The sequence below is a fragment of the Motacilla alba genome, chromosome 1 (assembly GCF_015832195.1).
Source record: "Motacilla alba alba isolate MOTALB_02 chromosome 1, Motacilla_alba_V1.0_pri, whole genome shotgun sequence".
NCBI classification, from domain to species: Eukaryota; Metazoa; Chordata; class Aves; order Passeriformes; family Motacillidae; genus Motacilla; species Motacilla alba.
The window spans coordinates 63225637-63246133 of NC_052016.1; the positions used below are offsets into that span (position 1 = coordinate 63225637).

At 37.3% G+C, this 20497-nt stretch overlaps 1 protein-coding gene across 10 annotated transcripts in view; it reads right to left on the reverse strand.

Annotated features, from left to right (window-relative positions):
- LRCH1 (leucine rich repeats and calponin homology domain containing 1) overlaps positions 1–20497 on the reverse strand; it is a 113441-nt gene that overhangs the window by 61780 nt on the left and 31164 nt on the right. The window lies entirely within an intron of this gene.

Consider the following 20497-nt stretch of genomic DNA (forward strand, 5'->3'; position numbering starts at 1 on the left):
GGAAAAATAATAGAACTTAATGATGTCCTCACTTCACTGCTGCTATTTTAAGCCTAGTGCCTGATCCTTCAAAGCTTATTTCAAAGCTTACTTAAAATGAAAAGAAAAAAGCAGCCAAAGTACGGATTATTTCCACGGCCCTGTCCTTAGGGCCATAAATCATATTTTTGCTTTTTGTGAACAAACAGAAGCCTGAAGAATTTTTTAACTTCCATTGAAGTTGGCTGTGCTGAAGCACAGCTTGAATTCAAACTTATCACCAGCCAAGACTTCTTAGTTTTGTTCTTATCTCCTGCAATGTGAGTTGAAATTCAGCACATTCTAGTCTTGTCAGCCTCCACTTGGCTTCACCTCATCGCTTCCAACAAGAAGTTGGTTTCATTACTCCATCCCCTACCAAGGCAATTGTGATGGCCTACAGGTGCAGTAACTGAGAGCAGCTCAGCTGACCCTAAAGGTAGCATGATCGAATTGAGCACTGCAACCAAAATTATTCACTTCTAAGTTACTATACAACAGCAACTCTAATTGCTGTGCTTTCTCTTACCAGGCTTTGATGGTGGCTAGATACAGCATTACCTCACCTTCTGCTTCCCTTCATTTCTGACATCAAACTAAAGCATTTCCTGTTGAGTGACTTTTACTACTGTTTCAAAGCAGGAGAAAGCTCTTCATTGTTCCTCTGGTTTAGTGCTTTAATTCTCTACTGTTTTCTATTTATCCTGAGAGCATTTATTTACCAGCATGGCATTCCAAAAGAATTCTGCTGCCTTTCTAGCTATGTTTATTATCAGATATTAACAGAAGACTGCCATGCTGTAACTTTTTGAATCATGCAGGGGCTATTCATATTTTACAAATCAAGTGCAAAGAAAACCTCACTTTTTAAAAATCATGCATTTCTGGGGTGACAGTGCCAGAAATATCCTGCTCACTTTCTCCTTTAAAGTGGAAGGAGCAGCAAAATCCAGACAAGTGAACTCTCCTGAGGGTGAAAACAACCTGTATGGGAGTAGATGGAGTGTAATGACCCATCCTTCACCTGATCCTTCTCCAGTGATCACTGAAAACAGTGATCTGCTACAGATCAAAACCTGTGAACACTAAAATGTTACTTCTTCTCAAGCTGCTAAAGCTGCAGCCTGCCACCTTAGCTCTCTCTTCATGCCTGCTCTCATTTATCTTCATATCAAATAAAAGACTGTTGCCACAATATTTGACTCACTCTTTAAAAATTCTAGTATCTCAAAAAAGCAAAATAGCAATTAGATTGACCCCACTCCTAAAACATTACTAACACAGTTAAATGCCCTTTTTTCCCTCCATTATTTATTGCTATCTTTTGTTCTCAAGGTTTTAACTCCGTTAAACTGATGAAAGGAAAACAAAAACCACACAGATCATCACAGACAAATCCCTTCCTGTCATCCACAGGACCATGGGTTATAGGACACACTATATGCACAACAAAGGAAGTCAATTATTTGTTGCTGTGTAGTCATTACAGTAAGATAATTTCAACACTTGTATCTACTGTTGCTTCCTAAATAATGATAACGATGACAATAAAAATAATTTTTAAAAATCTAACCTATTCACAGTATAGGGCAGGGGAATAAAAGCTGTACCTTTTATTTACATTGTTGTAACATAAATTAATAGAAAAAACAGAAGTTTGTCACTGTAATTTACTGATGGAAGGTATCATTAACAGGAAATCTGAATGTCTTCCATTCCACACAGTACTGGAATGGAATCTGACATACAGAATGCCCACCACAATTTTAACTAGTGATATAACTCCTGCCAGAACTCCCTGATCATATGGTAGTTAAAGAAAAAAAACAGATTGCTTTTGTACAATCCTAGAATGAATGTAAGCCTCTGAACATGATGCAGCTGTGAAGAAAGCTTAGCAGCTTTCTGAAAATTCCACACAGGAAAGCACATGTTGTAAGAAACTAAAAGGAAAACAGCCTGCATAACAGTTTTATAGTGTACTTTATAAGCCCATACAAACATGTAGAGAAACCTCTGAAGTTCACACAACTATTACGATACTACTTTACATGAAGGTACTTTTTGCCTCAAATTTCTGCATCTTACAGTAAGTCTGTATAAAACTTAGAGTTAACCTGAAATACAAGTTCTAGCATAAAATACAAGGGTTAAGACTTTAGGAAACTGCAGAATCATTTGAGCATACTGAGAAAAACAGCATGCCTGTACCTTGGTTTTGTCACCATTCATAAACTTTCTGATTTTTTTTTTTTTTTTGCTAAGGCATTCTTGGGTCATTTAGGGAAAAGGAAGAATGCAGAAACTACATTTTTAAACTACTTGTGACAATATTTTTGAAGTACAGAAGCAACTAGTTGCAAAACCTTTAGTTTCTTCCTTCGATTCTTTAACTCTACACTTCCCAAATTGCTAAGCTGCACACCCCTTTACATCACTAATTTGAAGAATAACACTTCATGGTAATTAGTAATAATAAGTTACTGTACAGACTGGCTTTTGATACAGAAATGGAAATGAACAGAGGGGTGGAATTGGCTGGTGTTTAAAAGAATTTTAAACTATTTGCTTAGACTATGCAACACAAGGGAGATGTAACAAATTAATGAATCTATGATAGCAGAAGAACATTTCAGGGTTGCCAAGACAGTACAGGTAGGTTTCAGCTGAGGTCACTACTTCCTGTAACTTCCATTATGAAATAGGTGGCACAAATACCAAACAATGGGGAAGGGGAGTCCATGCAATGGAGTGAGCTTCCTGTTTTAAATGAAATACACCATTCATTCATTATTTGTGACACCAAGACATTTTCAAACTGCGGCTGGCTTCACTTCATCTTTCCCTGCCAAGAACAAGTTTGTTAAAACCCCAAAATAAAGTAACAGAACACAAAAAAATAAGCCAGTTTAGAAAAATATTAGATGGAATCTTGATCTTTAAAAGAGTCAGCAGAATTCTGGCACAATGATACGGCTTTTGTATGAGACGTGTCACTATGCTGGAAGCCAGACAGGAACTACACAAAATAAGCACTTCCTTAGCTGGGAGAGAACAATAAAAAGCAAAAAAGATCACACTGGTAAATAAGCATTTAACAGGAGACTCCAAGCCTTGTTTGGTAACTGGCACACTGCATGGCCAGGAACTACACTGCCATTACAGCAGTAATTACTGGCCCCCATCCCTGCAGCAAAACCTTTTCATTCCTACAGCTCTGACAACCTCCGCCACAATGAAGCCCTGCCACTGAGAAGGACCTTCCTGACTTCACAATTTACAGCAAAACAAGTGCCACTATACATATACACACTATATATGCATGGTATAAAAAAACTGCACTGCAGAGAGCAAAATGGTTCTGCCAAAATATCCAAAATAATATTAAAAGTCAGATAGTTAGATTTCTTTTGCTAAATCTACTGAAGTGCTCCAATATTACTACTTTCCAGTGATTAATATATTTTTAAATATCCGTTATTAGTATATTATTAAATTAAAATTGCACACTACTTATGGGAGAGCTAAACAATTGAAGACTTCAAATTGTAAAACTAATTCCTTAAACAAATATGCAGATGCATTACTATGCCATAAATCTTGACAAAGAACTTTAAAGAAAGCAGTTTATTAAAAGGAAGTTATTTACACATTTCAGATGTTAGACAAATGCACTACATTTCTAGCACACAAACAATAGACAAACTATGCTCCACTGAACAAGAAAAATAATTATATATATATTTATAAATATATATATATATATATGAAATATCTGTATTTGCTATGAAGTCCTGAAATCAAGAAACTCCAAGGGAAAAAAGATGCCCAAACAACCTTAATTCCAGCCCACTAAGTTCCTTTTATTCTGCAGGATTCAGCACTTACTGAATAAAAGACAGGAATCATTCTGAAGAAGCTATTTGCATTTGCACTAAGATACCATTCAAGGTATTCAAATGAGATGTCTGAAATTTGACAAGGAATTCAAACAATTCACTGTAAAAGCCTAAAAAAATTAGTCACTTCAACCCTAGTTTCATAATGCAAATAAGAACATTAGAAAATACACAAAGAAGTCTACAAATGCATAACCACATGGAGATCTTCGTTTTATACTGTAAGCTTCCCATGGTTTTATCAGGCCTTGAGGAAGCCTGTATTTCCTTATTAGCAAGGTGCATCTTTATTGGGAACTGAAGCCACAAATGATGGCACTGTATCTTGGGAACTGAAGCCCCAAATGGTGGCACCGTATCTTGGACACCTGGAATATCTACTTAAAGTGCACATCAGATCTTTGGCAATGCTGTCCCCCACTTTGGCAAAGAAGACAAGTCATCTATGATCAATATAATTGCACCTATGAGAATCAATCAAATGTCAATGCTCCCTAATGAAGCAATTACTTTGTTCTAGCCTTCCCCCCAAATGGTAGGAAAATCCACCATTCTAGAGGCAAATGCCATCCATTAGTCATGAGAACACTAATGGAACTATAAAGTGGTACATACTTTTAAGATGTGCCCTACAAGCTGTCACTATCTCCATACTCATGGCAGGATACCTACTTGTCCTCTCCCTCCACCAGAATTTATGAATAATATCCTGAGTGTACAGCCAGCTTTTACTGCAGTCAGCAACTTCTAGGACAGTGATGCTACACAAGTGAAAAAGAGGCAGCAAAGACCTCCACTGCCTCTGGCATCACATGCGTTCTGCTTTACTCATGACAGTTACACCAAAAAAATGCATGGCATTTCTTCACTAGGAGACATTTCTATCTCAGTTACTTAGCAAACAGAGTAACAAATAACAGAAGAACATCCAGTGAAGTAAAAATAATTCTGTTCCCTATTAGAAAAAAAACATGACATAGGCTCAAAGATTTTCCTTCTTAAAGTACAACTTGTATCAGACTGAAAAAAGGGTAGCTCGAAAGTTGATTCCTGGCAAGGTCATCATTACTGATCCCATAGTATGCAACAATAGCATCTGAATATTGATCAACCCTGAATCCAGATGTACAGCTGCTGACTCAAAATATGTAGAAAGTGCATCTGTCTCAGGCAGAAAGATAAAAACATACAGACCTTGCAAGACAAGTATTTTGAAGAGATTGTGAAGGAACTCTGCCATCTCATACACTTGGTAAGCACTACTTTTGAGCACTGTCAGCATGTTGTACGTTACCATCTGTCTCCCATTCATTAATTTAAGAACCAACATTAAAAATCTCCACCTCAAAGCCACAGTTAAATTAAGATTACACTAGAAATGTAGGAAATTTAAAAGTGATCATACATCTACTTTTGTATCTACTTTTCTTTTCATCACTAGATTTAACGTATCAAAATATTCTTCTTTGCCACTGTATATAATACGTGGGGAAGTTAAAGGGCTGATACAGAGAGGAACTAAATGAGGGATTTAGAGAAAAGGAGAAAAAAAGCCCGGACTGAATAAAAACAGGCTGAGAGCAGGAAATCGTAGAGCCAGGCAGAGATGCCACCCCTCTAGATGCCACTAGAGGGGGCCTCGGTCTCACGACTTGGCCAACACCCTGCAAGGGTGTTTGTGCTTTTGCTTCTTTCGGAGCCCATCCCCAGCGGATGCAGGGGGCAGGAACAGGAAGGTTAAAAGAAACACCCCTGGGTACTCCTGCGAACCTGTCGCCCACCACAGTTTTCAAAAGATTACAAATGCGGCTGCTCAGTTGCAACCACTACTGTAGGAAGCAGATATATACACTGATTTCCAACAGGGCTAGGCCTTAAAAAGAAAGCCTACTCTGAAATAGTCACATTGAAGTACTTTTCCCCAACCTTCACTCAGATGATGCAAGAATAGAAGGCATCCTTGAACCCTCTGTTTTACAACAATAGCAACGTTTGGCCAAAATGATGATACATTTGACAAACACCCTCCTTGCATTCCACCCCAGCAATCCTTATTTACTCTATTCCATCCATCACTCCACAATGGAATAGACAGCTTACTTTTCCACAGTAACCTGCAATAAAGCATGGCCAAATGTAAGAAACATGCACCCTACATTTTTTCTCAGGTAGTGCACTAACTAGCCTGGAGCAATCCAGCAGCTTAAACTGGCTCTCCCAGTGATCCCAAAATTTTGTGCAAACATCACTTCAGGGTTTTTTGTTTCCTCTGTATGAAATAAGAGGGGAAGGAGGGAGCAAAAGGCTAGCACATTCTTATTATTATCTCTATGGCACACTCCAGTTCCAAGGACACGAAACGAAATTTCTCTGCAAAAAACATGTCCAAAAGAGTATCACAATTCTGAAGGTTAGTATAGTAGTCTGCTTCATTATTGTACCTGCTTTTAGGTGACAACATCCAACATTTAAATGTCTCCTTTATCTGTTATTTCTTCCTCTTTAGGACAACAGCGGTTTGGGGTTAAGATTATCAGAAAAAATACTGCTGGGAGATGAATCTGGTGTGAAAGTGCATAAGACTCCCTAAAAACATAGAGTAAGACCACAGGATTATTCCTGCAGACCTCCATGTGGGTACAAACAGATGTGGACCATGGTGGACTCACCCTAGGTGGCCAACAGGTGGCCACCCAGTGGCTCTATCACTCCCATCCTCAGCAAGACAGAGGGAGAAAACACAAAGCAAAAGACAGGAGAGATCACTCACCAGTCACTGTCATGGGCACAAACAGACTCAGCTTGAGGAATTTGATGTATTGCCAATTAATAAGAGAGTAGGGTAATGAGAAACAATAGCAACTAAAATCACTTTATACTCTTTTTTCAGACTAGGCCTCTCTAATGATTCTGCTATTTCTCTCCCAGCCGTCATGTCCCTCCGGGGTGCAGGGGAACAGGGAATGGGAGTTGTGGTCAGTCCATAAACACTGTTTCTGCTACTCTTTCCTCCTCTTACTCTTCCCTTACTCCAGGATAGGTTCAATCCATGGGTTACAGTCCTTCATTAACTTCTCCAACACAGGTCCTTCCCACGGACTGCAGTACTTCAAGAACTGCTCCTGTGTGGGTCCTCTTGCCACGTGAACCTCACATAGGCACCCAAACACTTGTTCTATGAGATGAAAAAAAAGTATCTGGCAACAAACATGTTCCCTCAACACAACAAACATTTGGTATGAAACCCACTTCATGGCTCATGAAGAATTCCTCCTTCTCCCACGCCTTCTGCACAAGAGGGAGGATACAAGTCATTAATTTTCACTCCTCAATAAACAACCAGCCCTAAGAAAGATCAATGGATTGTATAATGCAAGTATTGTATGCGTTAGCCTGAGCAGGACAAATATTTCAGGTGTTTTTTCAGACACAGTAGCTGTAAGAAGGAATCTTCATTCAATTCTAAAAACTTTAAAAACTGCCATCTATCTCCCATTTTTGGCCTTTATAGTAGGTTGACTCAGAGCACTGGGGAAAATAACTGGGGAAGTGTTTACATCATACTCTGCCCAGCTGAATCCCCTCTCCTATTGGCACATGAAAGAAAATTTCACAGTGAACACCCACAAAGGAGGGCAGGGCTTTCCTTGCCTTCTCTGTGGAAACAAAAAATATATCTTGATACTGCAAAGTCCTCAAGATTAGCTTCAGCCGCCACAGATACACTGAAATTATTAGGATGGAATGATGAGAGATCAGGTACAACTGCAGGCTATAAGGGGACTTCCAGGTGTATTGGAGGTATCAAACAGAACTAAGAAATTACGAAATTCTTTTCTGAAAGAACAAAGACCACTACTTTCATCAAATACAAAAGTAAAGTTGAAAAAATATGTAAATTTCATTTGCATGTATATAAAAGTGCAGGCACACAGCTTATTTCATTCAAGCAACTTCCATCTTTTGGAGAACTGGAAAAGATGTGAAATAAAACCAGGAATTACATTCTATCCCAAAGAAGGCAGTGGATCCTTGCACAGACATACTTCTCCAATGCCTTGTTGTACAAATCTCTTGCTTTAGCCACAGAGATCATCTTTCTTAAAGCTGTCTACTTTGGAAGTCAACACCTTCCACCTCCATTGGGGAATTCCACATGATGTTCTCAAAAACAACAGGATGTAATCTAATGGTCTAGAACCTTTCCCAGCCCACAGACATCCCTAGTAAGAAGAAACAAGCTGAAACAAACAAATGTCCAGGTTTGCTTTTCACTCCATTCTCTCTTTAATAGCTATTATTTATTTTTTTTCTCTCAAGCTGTGAAGACAGGACACTGTTCATGCTATGCATTATCTGCCTCAGTGACCTGCTGAAAGAGGAGTTACCTCACATTTACCATCTGGTATAAGTAGCACATAAACCAGTTTCTGTGAAATAGCTCACTTGCCCGCACTTAGCGGATAACTATTTTTCACACCTGACAGACTTAAATGCTACATTTGCTTATTTTAAATTCATTTTACACATGAACAGTCTCACTGTTCTGTAAGAAAATTTGCTACAATCATGGAAATGAGCCAAAGTTATTTGATCTTTAAGTACATCAAAGGCATGAGGGCAAAGACACAAGAGAGCCACCTGATGCTAATTTACAGTGGCACGGAAAGCAGAGTATTACTCATTTAATCACTTCCCTGTCTGCCCATCTCCCACAGATTGTCAGGGTTAATCTCCCTTACCTACATTATTCATGTCCTTCTCCCCACAACGGTTCTTGAAGTAAGCACAACATAATTGTAACAGTTTATCAATACAAATCTGTTTTGTGCCATAAAAGCTGACTTACACTATTGAGCACAACCTTAAACAATAAAGTAATTACATGGCTGTTACACGGGGAGGGATACAACATCTGAAAGAATGGCTAAGAAGTATTTCAGACTTCTAAACAGAACAGAAATCCATGAAAACATTATCAAAAAGCTACCAAGAAAGAAAAACCCTGGAGTAAACAAATTATGTTGTAATAAATAATCAAAAATCAGATGCCTATTCCTAGACAGAGGGGGGGAAAAAGGAAAAAAATAATTAACATAATTCCTTGAACTGAAAGCAAAATGAGCACAGTACATATTTTATCCATCCTTTAAAAAACCCCAAACAAACTAAAAACCACGTAGCTGGAACCACTGGAACTACAGACCTGTAATTTTTGTACTAAGATCTCTATCCTATGTAACTGTTCCCATGGCTCTTCCTTAGGTTTAGGACAATGTTTCTCAACCTTCTAATTTTTCTTTCCTTCATAATCAAAGAACCTTCCCTTCTTTGGGGAAAACAAAACCAAAAAAGATATCCAGTATGCTGCTTGTCGGTCAGGGAGGGGTTGGATGGGTAACACGTGCAACTTCATTTTTTAACTTGTTTTAACAAGTCATAGTTTACAACAGGATTTTAACCTAACATCTTTACAAGATGAGACACATCAGATAAACAGACTCCAAAAAGACTTGGGAGAGGGAAGTAAAATTCACACACACAACTACTTATAAACAATCCAGTGCCTGTGACTACGCAAGTAGAAACCACCTAATGTTTGCCATGATTCTTGATGGGGGATACAAGTGGGAATAAGCCAACAGGCACCAGTGGCACTTGTGGGCAGCCTGAAATCACAGGTAAGTATCAGTGCTATTGCTGTTTAACAACTGCATGGCAATGCATATTTTGAAGAGACAACAGAAAGTCTTCTGGTCTAATTTCTTCCATTTGGTGTTTTTTTTTGGGGGGTACACTTCAGAGACAGTCTTCTGAAATGCACGAAATAATTTAATGCTTGTCAGTATACGCTACTAAGCCTGGCCTAAATTTCTGCTTCTGGTGTAGTTTCATTTCTACATTCTTCCTCATTAATTTTTCTTTTAAACTACCCTTCAGGAGGTCAAAGTTACACCTTACAGGCTAATTATTATCATGCTATTTTTCTCTAAGAATGATTTTGGGCTGAGTACTCTAAGGAATTCTGTTGTGCTTTTGCTTTTATCCGTACCTTACCTCACACATTGCTCTTAGTTTGATGGCTCGTGTGCTCTCACTGGTAACAGTGGCTTATCAGAGACACAGAACAGGTTGCATAGGAAGCAGGGAAGGGACAGGAAAGTGTTAATTCACAATGTCATCCATATCAGTAATTAAAACAAAATGTCATGAGCTACAGACTCAGAAGTCTTATCCTGAAGAGGCTACATCAGCTTGTTTATTTACAGCATCATTTCCCTTCAGTTATCATAGCCTGATGGGTACACAGCAAAGTCTAAGCAAGACTGAATAGATCTTAGATTTAAGATGTTCAGTAACTTTTTTAATATAACACTATTGTTATATTTTAAAAAATAACAACCCAAAACCCCAACCTTTTACTCAATCTGCTTTCTTCCTGGTGATAAAACATAATAATGCTTTAAGGAAACAGTTGGGGTTAAACTGCCCTTGTCAGAAGACAAACATCTTCATTGTACAAGCAGGGAACCTGCGCAAATCAGTGACAAGTAACATTTTGATACATATGCTGCTGCAAATCCAGGTCAAGTCTTGTGAAAAACAGATAAGGCTAAAAGCTTCAGACCTAGAATGTGAAAGATTTGGGTGGCAAACTTAAACTGTGGCAGCAGAAAGCGCAAAAGATGTTTTGGGCGGGAGGTTAAGAACTTTTTGGCTTGATTTGTTAATCCAGCATGCACATTTTAAAATCTTTACTATGAGATAAACTGCTAACTTTTAAGTTTGCCTCCAGAGGAAGTGCTGAACCTGGTTGCTCAGAACGTTAAACCTGCCAGCCTTATGCTACCACTACTATTACTCAATGGCTAAACTTCTACTGATAATTATTAATCATATCAGACTGATATCATTCCAAATGTGCAATTTTGAGTTAAATCAATTTTTAAGTTATTAATGCACTGCAAAACTCACTGATTTAATAACATATTTTTAACTGTACCCTCTAAACATTCTAACTCAATAACTGGTATTTCAGATGTACTCCCAACAAGTTGATTAACACACAGTTAAAGAGATCCCCTGGTGATTTAGAGAATGTTTTGACTTTTCAGACCACACTAAAAGTCATCCTGTCAGGACTTCCAGTCTTACCAAATCAATTCTCATTACTCAATATCTCAATATCAAGTAGTTCAGTCATGCCTAGGAAGAAGAGGGTACAGCTACTGAGAAAGCAGTGGTTTTAATTGAAAAAATGCCTGGCATTCTCACATTACAATTTCTTTTCTGCATTCAAAAACCAACACTCTCACATTTTTATCTAACTCACTCCCAATTCAGCCTTTTTTTACCCATAAAAAAAGAAAGGAGAAAAAAAGAAAAAAAGAAAAAAGAAAAATGCCAAGAGCGCACTAGAGGCTCTAAAATTTTTATTTGGACTTTTCCAAAACTGGATAATCCTTGTGACTGACACATACTCTCATACTCTCAGTTCACATCCCCTCCTCCCTCTGTGTCATCACAACATTTAGATAGGAAATTCATTCTTTTGGGAAGAACTTCTAAAGAGATTCACTAGCAAATGTACTATTATAAATGCATTTTCCTTCCGGAAAAAAAAGGCTCTGATTATGCAGAAACTATGAATCATTTCAACCAGCAGTTTTTTCTCTGCAGAGATGACAGTATCACATACCCCCATGTGTTTCCTATGCTTGCTTAATGGAAGTCTCATCTCTGAAGTTTGTTTATTCCAGATTAGCAGATAGCGGAATATCAACTCTAACACAAAAAGCTTCTAATGTGGCTTGTGCTGAGCTCTCTGCCAGCACACCTGCAGATGCACTGAATGTGTTATTTGAGACTATTATCCCAGAGTTATATACTCTGTGCAAGATAGGAGACAACTGTTGTGCTATAAACTGTCAGTTGCTCTGTTTTCTGTACACAACAGGATTTGATTTCACAGAAACCTAATTTTAACTCTTGACTGAGGACAGAAATATCTGTTTTATATCACAGTCTTGTAACAAGTGAAAACAGTTGAAAGGTTCTGAAACTTCGTTAAAAGGTTAATTTGTGCTTTCAAATCAAACATCTCAAGATTTTAAATGCCAGGAAGCTTAAGATATATTCTGTCAAGGTCTGCTATATCATCTGAAATCTTTTGCTGGAAGCATTTGTGAGTAAAAAATTCTCCTACAGCTTTTTCCAATGCCTGACATGCAGGAGGCTTTTTTTCTTGATTCTACAGCTCAGTTGTTACACAACCACCCACATGGATATGTAACACTAAGGACAAAGACTGTCCTCTTAACAATTCCTCCTCCTACTTTTTCCCAGTGATATTCATGAGAACATTATTTTCTCCCAGTCATTCTCCTAAAAGACTAATAAGCAAGCTGGCTTCTTCTAGTTTCCTCTTGCCACAGTTTTCCTGACCATTCAAGACTTTCTGCACCTTTTCGAGTCTCAAGTCTCATCTTTCTTGAACATGAATGGGAAAGAAACCACCATAGAAGTTTTATGCTACACCACTGCCATACATAAAATCATGAAGAATTTCTAACGTGCACTGAAACACATCTTCTGATAAAGCCTCAAGACAAAATAGATGGTTACAATTTGTCATACTGGTGGCTTGTGACCATCTTTACAAGTATCAAATCCAAGCCTTCTTCCTTCACTAATTATCAGTGATGAAATCATAACTTAAAGCAGCCACTTTGTGACCCTTTAAATTTTCTTCTGGAGCATTCTTCACAGAACAATGAATGTTTCCAGTGCAAAACCTACCTTGAGTGCTGTCATAAATCAGTGTTCTTATCATAAAGAAGTAAAAGTGCTTAAGAAACAGAACATGAGGTAGGGGAAAAATAGAACCACAAACCCAAAACCTGAGACTAGAAAACACTTTGTTTCCATAACAAAGTTTCAGGTCGCAAAACCAAGTTACCTACTTCAGATGAAATGAAAGAAAACAGAAAAAACCAATGCCATAAAGATAAAGAAGGGAAAAAACACCACCAAACATTTTTTTGCTCACAAGTAGACTGTAAACCACAGCATTTTCTACTACGAGTTTGTAACAACAAGTGTTTGGCAAGTATCTGCAAGCATATCTGGCATTGCAAATCTCAGCTGTAATTCCAATGATAAAAGCTATGATCATTTAGTAAACCATGCCGATAGCCAAACCGTGGTTTATCAGTAGATTATCTGAAAACACGTGCATTGCCATTTGTTACTAAGTATCACTAGTTCTGCTTTTCTCAAACATCTGAAGAGAATCTTGCCCATGTACTTCCTTCCCGCCAACACATCAGCCATATCCTAACCATGAAACACGTTCTTGACATTTTCCACTAGCAAAGCCCATTTCAGAGGTTAAATAAACCTCTAAAAAAGAAGAAAAAATTTTAGGCCTACTTTAAGGTTTGTTTTAGAGGGTAATAAAGATCTAAAGCAATGCTTATTGAAACAAACCTCTTTCACAACATAAAATGCTTGAACCAAGTATGAACAGATTAAACTTATTTTAATAAAGTATGCATATGTTACTAAGATATACTTTTTATATAAAGCATATATAACTTATAAATACACTTTATAAATGAATAAAGAACAGTACACCCGTGAGTCAATCTGCTGATGTGAAATGACATCAGCAATTCCCCATCAACATCAACAGCTCAGAGGTATGCACTGGCATTTCCATTTCATGTTGCATCTTCTCCAATGTGACGGAATCCATGCAAACAACCTCAGCAAATCCCATCAGGGAAGACTCATTTGTTATTCCGCAATTTATTTTTTATTGAAAAAAAAAAAAAGCTTCAAAGAGGCAATGTAACTTACAATTCTGGACATTGTAGCCAAATTCCAAGAACATTATTTATAAACTACATATAAATCGGATTTATATGCAAACATTTTTCCAAGAGGAAAACAACTACTAGCATGCACTAGCATGCACAGAGGAAGGAGGGAACTAAGCCTCTCTTTCAGGCACGATGAGCAAAGCCTCTTAGCGACTGTGGCACAGAAACTGGGTAATGTGGGCACACCAGCAGTTCCCTGAACAAACACAGTGACCGTCCAAGAGGAGATTGGCAGAAGGAGGGACAAGCTGGCACAGACCAGGACCAGCATCCCCTTCCTCAGGCAACATTGTAATAAATATTACAGCCTAGTCCTGCTGGAGTCCTGTTTGCGTACATTGGAGACAAAGTAGAAAAAGGGAATAACAGCCCTCAAGATGGAAAACCCTTATTTGCTTAGCTCCAGTGAACAAGTGATCTTCAGCACCATGTAGGACACAACACTTAAAAGTATTTCAGGGCCATGAATTACAGAATGACTCAATCAAAGTTATTAACAGATCGGTGAGATCATTGCCCTTGAAAGAAAGGAAGGGAAGGCAGAGCCAAATTCTGCTGCCTTTCAGCATGTGAATGGCCAATGTAGACTGTATTCAACAACTCACCTGCCCTCGTTTTTCCAAGCACAAAAAAGCAGAGATGATTTTTCCCAATTTTTTCAAATGTAGAAGTTAAAAGATAATAACAGAGAATGAACATTTTCTCCTCTAGCTGCAGCTCTACTTCAGATGAGTAATGCATACAGACTACTTGCTTCTGCTACAGTAAGTTAAGAGTTTATTCTCCTGTACTATTTCATGCTACTGATAGTGAAGAGGAAAAATTTTCATCACTGCCATCTATTTATCAGCTCTTGAATGCTTAAAGACAACATCAAAGCTGAAAGAAGAATTTTCCTTCTAGGACAATTAATTACTAATAGGACAGTCTGGGATCACCATGTAAAATGCATCTGGTTTAGGTAAAACCTGAATAAATTAAGATTCCAACATAGATACATGCTTTAGAGGAAATAAAATCCTTCTACAAATAAGACTGCATTATTTTAAGGAGATATAAAAAAGGTTGGTCTAAGGTATGGGGATTTTTTTAAACATTGTAATTATCATACTTGTTCGTCAGTAGACATTATCATAGTCTAAATGTACCCAAATGGGTTTGGATTTCTTTAAAAGGAAGTAAATTTCAATTCAGACATTGCATGACTGTTACAAGAACAGTTTGTCATTGACTGGAACAAGAAAATAGGGAAGGAGGAAATTTCAATCCTTGCATATGCTACATTCATAAATAAGCATGGATAAAAAAACCCCTCTCAAAAGCACGAATGTTGCTGACATACAAACTCTTTGGATTACAATAGTCTAAGTATTATTATTACACATGTAGTATTATATGTATTTAAGTGACAGCATGACAAAAATCTCCTTAAGCGCAGAAGTAATTACTTGAAGTCTCTTTATACATATTTCATTTCTTTTGGCACTTGAACATAAAGCAACTGATAAAAAGCCTATCACTGAGTTGCCTCAAGCTGCTTCTAGATGTAGATGGGAATTTATTGCCAGCAGGAGCAGTCTACATTTTTAAAATTGTTTCTGCATTCTCTGTATACAGATTGCCAAATTATTTGCATGTGGTAGACTCATGTCATTTCCAGCTGCTCTTTGGTCCTTACTGTTTTGCACCAACATATAACAGCTTTCAGTACAGCTTACTGAAACTTGGCCACCGAGCAACAGTATCTTCCAAAAACCACAACCAAACATACAAAACCTCCCTCCCAGTCATTAAAAGGTGTAACAAACAAGAAATATAGCCTTTCCTTAACAGCCAAAGCAAACAACTCAGTAGCTTTCATTCATTGTGCTTTAGCAGCTTTCACTGCCCAATTCCGGCAGGCTAAAGTCCTTTTTAGGCCACAAAGTTTACTTAAAACTAATTAAGCAGTAGTGTAAAGTGCCTTTTGAGACTTCCATGAGTCCTTCATGTATTTTCAGTAAGTCACATACTGATTTTAAGAAGTCTTAAAACAAAAAACTTGTATCTAATAATTGAACTCCAGTTTCTGTACATAAGACTGCACTACAAAAGCAGCCGGTGAAAGTTTATCAGAACTCTTCAAAATTTATTTCCAGACTTTCATATTAACTTTTAATCTCTTCCTAGAAATTTTCTGGTCTTAAGTACTTCCAAGAAAATCCAGCTGTACAAGAAACTATATATTCTTTGCCTTCACAGGGCTTTCCAGTATTGACTTTGAAACACAACTAATCATGCATTGACTTCGGAAAATAGTGTTCAAATAACTTATATACTGGCTATAAATCATAATTTTTCAGAGTCCAAAGTTCAGTGAGCTATAAAGCTCCCCTAACTCCACTGCAATGGTCAATGAACCATAAAGCTCACTACGAATTTAACCAAATCACTGTCTGGGTACTGTAAATATGAGAAGGATCACACAGACTGACAGGTAATCCATACAGTATTCAGATTGTTAATTCAATCAAAAAATTCATGAAGCAACTGAGAAAATATTCCTGATTTTAGACTCTGCTCTAAGTTATTCTCCTTAGAGCATAACAGAGGTAAGTTGGTGATTATCCTCTCTGGAGGAAATGGATGAGGTAGAAAACATTCTAATCAGCAATCTAGTACACTTCAGTCAGAAAGTAAGCATTGTTTCACATTGTCTTTCAGAATTCAAAAAAGTTTCTTAAATTCATTTAAACCATCCACATTTCTACACAAATCCTCTCTAGTTTGCTTTGGCTACATTCCTTGGCTGAACCCTCTTGACTGAGGTTATGTGACCCTTAATACTATCCTGACATGGCAAACTCCCAAATACACAGGCCAGAGACTTTGATTCCCCAAGATTTTCCTACTAGCTTCCTGAATCACTTTTAATACAATTAATTAATTCAATTTTCATTTCTCACACAACTTTTTGCCTATTTTCTACAGAGAATTTCCCATCCTATCAGCAAGGAAAATAGTATTTTAACGTTTTTCTTTATTGCATTATTTCAAGAATTATTTATTTTTTATTTTCTTGCCAGGAGTTTTAGACATGTGCAGTTAAAAAAAAAAAAAAAGCCACCAAATGACTGAAGTAGTTTGGAAAGGCCAAGGAATTGTAAAGATTAAGGTATCCTTTTCAAACTCACTGTGTAGGGGTTACAGGATTTATTTTTTGTAATTACTTTGTAATTAGGTCTGGAATTCTGGTATGCCCCTGGCATTCAGGGACACACATATGAGAGCAAGAGGTTATAAGACTTCATCATGCTCTTGGTCTACACAAAATCTACATTTTAATATACATGTGACAGCAAATTACGGCACCCTATTTTGTATTTCATACCAGCACTGTTCTGATTCCTCTCCAAGACAGTTTTTCAACTCACCAGCAATTACTCAGATATCTTCAAGAGAGCAATATAGTCCATGACTATTTTCCTACAACACTGCAAACTAATCTAAGTCTGAAGACCAGAACAATTGCTCAAAATAAAAAATTCAAGAAAAAATAACCAGCATGTTAAAAATAAAGGTTCACAAGCATGCTATTTCATGGCTCCAAGAATAACTAAATCACAGGCAGACCAAAGTGGCTGTCCATATGAACATAATGTACAACATTCTGAAGAAGTTTAAACAATCTTCACTGTAGATTGCAATCATTAACTTGTGACTACCAGCAGACAGGAATGAAAACAAGACCATAATGATATGTAGTTTTCAACTTAACCTTCTGAAGTTATTGTCCAAATCTATTCAAAGTGGTGAGTTTATGAGGGAAAAGTGTTGACTGTGCTATTATTAGTAACACTGCAAATACATTTATTCCCAGACAACTGAACTTCCCCAAAAGCTATTTTGAATGCTTAAGCATATGAACTATAGCAAACATGGCAAATCAACAACTCAACACAAGTAAAGACGACAGAAGCTCCTGACAACTGCTTAAATTCAGTAGAGACTGAAACTAAAGAAAAATAAAGTAAAAAAAAAAGGAGAAAAACCATATTCAGAACTTCCTAAGACACAACAGAAGTTTAGCTTTATTTTATACTGATGTTTTCACAGTACTACAATTAATTTAGTTATGTGCACTGTGTACATCCAAAACATACTGCATTTTACTCTACACTGAACAAAGAACTTCTTAAATAAAAACTCAAATATACTATTCTTCCCTACAGAAAAAAAAAACAACTCTCGTGTCCCTACCCTTGCTGTCAGAAGGTGAGAAGTTGTTTAGATATAATACTCACTACAGCTAAACTCAGCTGAATGAACTCACATTACACTGACATCAAACATGCCCAACCATCTGAACTGCCTTAACTGGGAGTCCCAAAAAGAAGGTCTGAGTTACTATAAATGTCTATGTAAAACAAACTTAAACAGCTAAACAGAAATTAAAATTAACATCACAGAAATCTAATACAAAATTCTCTGCAGAAGTTTAACAATCTAAATTAAGAAATAAACTTTAAAATAATGTTATGAGAAGAAACTGCATGTATTGCTTTTTCTTACTATTCCATCTTAGTCTGTTCTTACAATTGAAAAGTTCTCACCTATATGATTTTCAGCAATGTCTTTTACCACTATATTAAAGAGATTGTTTATCCTCCACGAATTTAGTTTCAGAATTTTTAGAAGTTAGGACTGTCGCAACATTCCCCTTATTTGAAATCAAATAAGGAGAAATTGGTATGAGGCTCTTGTGTCCATACATGCAAGCCAGTAAAAGAGCAGACCACAAGGCCTTTGGCTTTATTCCTCTACTTCTTGTAGCTCTAGAGGAAGGAATCTAGAGGAAGGAATATGAAGAAGGTATGATAAAGTTATCAGGGTCAGATCAAAGCAGTTAGCTCAGCTTTAGCATTCATTTTGCAAGCTGTAAAGTAATTCTACCCTGACTAAAGGGAGAAATTGGAAGCAGCTGTTCAAGTGTCCATACATATATTTCTCTATATTCCTGGTAAATCAATAATGCTGCTTGCATTCTGTTAGTCTAACCGTGGCCTGCCAGATCATGACCGAGTTGCCCATTCCAACCCTGCAGGTAATAATACTACACTTCTCACGTCTGTGAAGACAAAAGTCAAATTAAACGCTGTCAAATGACACGAACACTGCGCTACAACCAGTGCTACACATGAAAATGAATGAAGCACAAAAATAATGCATATGGCAGGTGGAAAATTGATTTAACGCATCAAACAATGGGATTTAAGGCATGGGAAAATAAAATCTTCATCCAATGCAGCATATTAGAGTGACATACAAAGTTCCCCAAAAAATGCCAAGTACTGACAGAAGATTTGCAGTGTTCTGGTGTGTTTAATACTTTTCCAAATCCTACAAAGAGGCATTCAGTAAGCAAAGCTGGATGACACTTCTTCTTCACTGTATGTTGCTTCAGAGGATAGAGATTTCAATTTATACAGGATTATCAAAGAGCAGCACTCAGAAGTGTTCATTATGAATTGTAAAAGTAATTAAAACAGTTGGAAAAGCAAGCAGCACTGCATAAAACAGACAATGCAAATGACTATGTCCCAAATAAATCCAGAGAGCTAGGGATTTATTTTGAAAACGGTATATGGCTCTAGCAGACTCTGTGCCAAAAGAATATGGCCAAAACAAAAAGGCCAAAGATAAGACAAAAACAATGAAAGTATCAGAAAAGTTTCCATTAAAGGGACAATTGAGTTGTTTAAGATTGTTTGGGATGGAGACAACTGGGTGGAAGAGATATAGGAGTCAAAGTCAGGAATGGAACCAACTCGGTCAGTAGGGAATGATAATTCAACTGTCTCTGTCTCTGTAATACAAGGGAAAAACCAAAACAAAACAAGGCATGGAACTCCTTAAAAGTGTCTAATGGAATTAAAAAAGGAACACAAACTTTCTGAAAAAAATAGCCACCAAGGATTTAAAGGCGACACTTCTGCCTCATGAAGTCCCTCAGCCGCAAATTTTTGAAAATAGGCCATATGTTCTGCGGGGGTAAGAACATGTGCCTGGCTAATCAGTTCCCTTCCCCAGGCACATATGGCGGGCCACTGAGATGGGCTCCTGGGCTAAGCAACACCTACTGCTCCAAGCTCTTCTTTTTCATCAGCATATAAAAAACTAAGATGACGTTAAAGCCAGAAAAAATTCCGAGAAATGGTTTTGTTAAAATTGCCAATCGATGGTGACTGTCAATCAGTCACTGAATGTAAATCAGTTCACTGATTTACCGTAGTCTAACAAGCAAAGCTATTAGTCTCTTTCAGTACTGCCCAAATCATACTTTTGTCATTTCACTGTGCCACCTGCACTGCAAACCTGCTATACAGCATTTTTTACTTCAATATCAGTTATTTTAAGGTTAAAGCAGGCATTTAATATACCTCAATATACTTCAAGACTTTCAACCCTAGGTTCTGTATGCATGACTACTTGATATTTTAAGATGACAGACAAATGAAAATAAGACTTAAAAGGGAAAATGGTTGCCACTGTAATGATGGCTTATGAGTTTGAACGGAATATATATGTACTTTCCTAAAAACAGACTGCAAAAAACTTCTTCACATCTCAGCAATATACTCATTTAGTAAGATAATAAGCAGTATTGTTTTAGGGGCATTTCAGCTGTACAACCTCTTTAGGAAAGTTGTTAACTTT